General features: G+C 33.3%; 1 long non-coding RNA gene across 2 annotated transcripts; it reads left to right on the forward strand.

Annotated features, from left to right (window-relative positions):
* The first annotated feature begins 227 nt into the window (after window positions 1-227).
* Window positions 228-3,211, forward strand: LOC107782352 (uncharacterized). Of its 2 annotated transcripts, none has more exons than XR_001647213.2 (2): window positions 228-286; window positions 2,690-3,211. It is a non-coding gene; the product is annotated as an uncharacterized LOC107782352 (long non-coding RNA). The 2 variants fall into 2 exon arrangements; XR_001647214.2 differs by lacking the exon at window positions 228-286 and adding an exon at window positions 298-1,636.
* Window positions 3,212-4,936: the final 1,725 nt, after the last annotated feature.

Here is a 4,936-nt window from a genome sequence, read left to right on the forward strand (position 1 = left end):
AACTCTTTGCTGAAAATGGTATAAGTCATATTTTTTTAGCTCCTAGAACGGATAAATTTTATTTCATTAAATTATAAACAGAAAAGAAAAGTGAGTTTGTGGAATGTGGGCCAACTGAAAGGATTAAATAAAAATAAAAATAAGGTAAAGTGGATCGTGGGTCCCACACAAACCCATAAACACCATCTAAAATGAATTGAAGGGCTTCTCCTTCTCGTTTTTAGCACCAGAAACATTATCCAGAACAAAAAATTTCTCCAAACACCATTTCTTCTAGTGTGCTAAGGTATTATTCAATCTGATTTCTTCTACTTAAATCAATTCTTGTCGTATTCATCTCTACAATGTAACACTTTCATAGTTTATATTCTTTTGCTTAGCCAAATTTAGATGTGTGATTTCTTTGAATGCAACTAGTAAATCTGAAATCAATTATAGATTGCGATTAACTTCAATGCAAAGTTCTAGCTTGTACAGATCTAATCCGATTCTGTCAAAGTTTAGCTCAATTCTAAAGATCTTCTGCTACGTCCGTTTATTCATGGATTTAAGGTAAATTCGTTCTCAATCTCTTATGGATTCTTTGTATATTGCTCACAAAAATAAATCATATTTCAGATGTCTCACAGATACAGATTCTAGATGTTGAAGCATCTTCTACACTTGAAATTAGTAGTGCCAAAACACAAAATTCACTTGTCATATTAGTGTAATATTATATAGTAAATTGTTTAAGAACACCCCTAGGAAGAGTACAAAAGCATATTCAAATATATTCACACCAAATAGAGGGTCCTATTATGCTTCAATTGATGTCAACATTAATTGTTGTTTGCGCTTGGTTTTGGCTGCAACATGTTGTCTGCAAGCTTGATTCTTGAGTCAACAATTGGGTGAAAGTACTATTTGAATCTCCATATAGCTGCATATTTGAAATTGGAAGAAAAATACATATTAAAATTATTAGATGAAAGAAAGATGCAAAAACCAAATAAAAAATATGTAACTTGACATGTATAGAGATTAAACCTCAAAACGTAATCCTGTGGACGTGTGTGGTAGTCATGCTTTAGCTTTTGATACTTTTTGAGATGTCCTTCTCCTTCTTTGCTTAATAATTGGCTTTAATCTACCATATCCCTTTTCCTTTCTTTTTTCTTGATTGGATCCAGAATCTGATCCATACCACCTAGCAAAGGATCAATAGTTTAAATAAAAGTATGCCGTTCTTTATCACGAACGTCTATATACAATGCATGTTGTAGCTTATTCATCTCACAATAATGCACATCCAAAGAAAATATTTTTCCAATGATTATTTACACCAACAAATGTAGTACAAATTGTGCCATTTCTATTTGTACAATATGCAGTATCAAAAATCATCACATCCCCAAAACACTCATAGTGCAATACATATGATATCTCTCTAAAAGAAGTTGCACAATTTTCCATCTTCATCAACTTGAAAAAAATAAAAGAAGTTTGAATCCTCTGATTGCAAATGCATAAAATGATTTACCAAAGTTTGAGCATCTCCACTACTAATCATGTTTCTCTTATGCGCTTGTATGAAGTTATGAGCATCTTGTTCAGTACATCCTCCATTTTCAATTCCACCTACTTCATTCCGAAGGTATCGAACAACTCTTTTTGCACGAATACCAGCATCAACCATAAACCAAAAATATTTTTTGTAGCACTTGTAAGATTTCGACTAGATTGTATGAAATGTCTCAAGTTCTTTTCTATCATGAGATAGCTATACACATCATTAAATTCACATACTTTCCATGTCCCATTTGAAATTTTGAATTTTATATGAGCCAAACAAACATATCTATATTCCAACCTTTGTTGCTTTCTTTCATGAAAAGGGGAAAGCTTATCATATTTTCTTTCACAAGAACAAAGAAATAAACATCTAGTCATTTCTTTCTTTCTATTAAAAGTTTTTGGTCCTTTTCGAACATCGAACCCCATGGCGTAGGAATTGTATGCATTGTATGATTCTTCTACGGAATCAAATTTCATGCCAATCTTAAAAGCAAAGTTCTTGTCGATATTATACACATTATGTATCATTGTGAAATTTTTCTCATCATTTGCTTTATGATATTGGTAAGAAACAGGAGTAGTTGGCACTATCGTAGTCCCCATAACAAAATTAACTCCACCTCTATCTACTGGTACAATAGTTTTTGTTGTTTCAGGATTCCTCTGTCAACAAAAATAAATCCCTCTTAGAACACAAAATTAGAAAATAAACTTACAGTGAATTTTCTCCCCCAAAGTAGACCAGTTATGCATACTAAAACTAAGTAATCCATTTATTTTATTGTCTGCTAAAAATTATTTCCAGCAACTATGTTCAATATATCTTGACTGAATTATGTAACGATTAGTTGGAAGACTGCAACAAAGTAAGATATAATTTTACCACTAAAATGTTAAGTCCTTGATAAGATTTTGTTCATTATTGTCTATTCTTTATCACTAAAAGATTGCAGTGATATAATTTAAGTCTATTCTTTATCACTGTAGCTGTGAATGAAATCTTTTGGTGCGTTTTTGGCCCACCACCTCATTTTAACACTAAAAGATTATCGTGATAGTAAAAGTTCATATTGATCTTATTTTAAAATTTAGAGTAAACAATATTTTAGTATTGATATATTTTTTCTTGCAGGTATGGTAGCAAAATATTTCAAATGCAAAAGTCTCAATGTCAGTAGGTACAAATTTGTATTTATGTACCAAAATAAGGAGCATTTTATTAACAAGAAGAAATAAATTTTATATTGACAAGAAGAGTATTTTGTCAGCATAATTTTGTATTTCATATTGATATCGATGAATAACTTCCAAAGGTTCAATTTTAAAGCTTTGGAAACAGAAGATGAATTTAGAAAGATATAAACTATGATAATAAAAATAAAAAAATAAGAAGAAGATAGATATATACAAAATGTATATGGAGTATTACGTTTGGATAGAATGTCGTTTTCCTTTGCTTGAATATAAATTTGTTGTGGCCTTTGTTGGACTATGTTGATCAACAATTAGTGGTGGAAAATTTTGTTGGAGTCCATTCTCTATTGTGATAACCAAAGTTGGTAATTAAGGAAGGAAAATGGCTTCCACATTTTTTCTTTCCCTCTATTTCTCTTGTACTATCTATTTAGTTTTCTATCAACAAAAAATTCACTTATTTTCTTTATTTGTTTGAGTTAATCCAATAGCAAATGGACCCCATACATACACTTGTCAAAAGTAGAGAATGGCCTCATGCAACTATTGTTGGGTGAGTCTCAACCAAAATAAAATTTCTCCCTAGAACACCCCACCAAAAAGGTGTAGTGGAGAGGAAAAATAGGACTCTTGAAGATATGGCAAGGACGATGTTAATTGACAATAGTGTACCAAAGACTTTTTGAGCTGGGGTAGTGAACACTGCCTGCTATCTGATAAATAGGTGCATGATCAGGTCCCTCCTAAACAAGACCCCGTATGAATTGCTAAACGGAAAAAAACCAAAGCTGACTTACCTGAGAACATTTGGGTGCAAATGTTTTGTTCTCAATAATGGTAAGTAAGCGCTGGGAAAATTTGATGCCAAGAGTGATGAAGGGATTTCCTTGGATATTCTTCACAAAGCAAAGCATACAAAGTCTACAACAAAAGAACTAAATGTATAGAAGAAAACGTACATATAATCTTTGTTGAATCAGACCACTCAAGTAGGAAAGATTCACATGATAAGAATGATCAAGATGGAGAAATCATTAATGTAGCAAACGGGAAGGCAGATCTGATGAGTCAGGTCAAGGAGTCTAGTGAAGAAGATGCAGCAGAACCTCCAACTGATTCAGAAGAACCTGGTCTCTCCATTATAGTAACTGAAGCAAAAAATAGAGTTGTTGATTCTGTGCAAGGCACCCCTGATACTGAGTAGAGAAGTGGCACTCACACTTCTGTGGATGCTAATGATGGATCTCACACGGCGAAACCTAGTTCTTCTCATCATAAGACTCGAGTATCTAAATGGAAGCACAAAAGCTTACATCCTCTCCAGAATGTAATCACTCCTCTAGATTTAGGAATTAAGACTATATCAAAGAAAAGTATGTTTGCTTTCTCAGCTTTCCTATTTCAAATTGATCCCAAAAATATAAAGGAATTATTAAAAGATGCTGAGTAGATTGCTGCAATGCAAGAAGAACTTCATCAATTTGAGAGGAACAATGTGTGGCACCTGGTTCCCCGACCTTCAGATAAAATAATTATTGGATCCAGGTAGGTATTCAGAAACAAGCTTGATGAGTTTGAAAATACAACAAGAAACAAGGTCAGGTTGGTGGTTCAAGGCAATAATCAAGAGGAAGGAATTTATTATGATGAAACTTTTTCTCCACTTGAAAGGATGAAAGCCACCAGAATTCTCATTGCTTTTGCATCTCATATAGAATTCAAATTGTTCCAAATGGATGTCAAGAGTGTATTTTTGAAGGAAGAAGTCTTTGTCAGACAACCACCTAGTTTTGAAAGCCATGAGCATCCTGAACATGTATTCAAGCTCGACAAGGAACTATATGGATTAAAGTAGGCCCCTCATGCATGGTATAAATAGTTGTCCAGGTTCCTTTTGGAAAATGATTTTATAAGAGAGAAAATTGACGACACTCTTTTTCTGATGAAAAGAGGGAGGAACCTGCTAATTGTGTAGGTCTATGTTGACGACATCATCTTTGGTGCAAAAAATGATTCCTTGAGTGAGGAGTTTGCCAAGCTTATGGGAAGTGGGCTTGAAATGAGCATGATGGGGCCACTGAACTTCTTCCTAGGTCTACAAGTTATGCAAACCTCTAAGGAAATGATGATAAGTCAGCAGAAATACATTAAGGAGCTTCTGAAGAGGTTTGGGATAGAAAGTTCA

This window comes from Nicotiana tabacum, chromosome 3 (genome assembly GCF_000715075.1).
Source record: "Nicotiana tabacum cultivar K326 chromosome 3, ASM71507v2, whole genome shotgun sequence".
NCBI lineage: Eukaryota > Viridiplantae > Streptophyta > Magnoliopsida > Solanales > Solanaceae > Nicotiana > Nicotiana tabacum.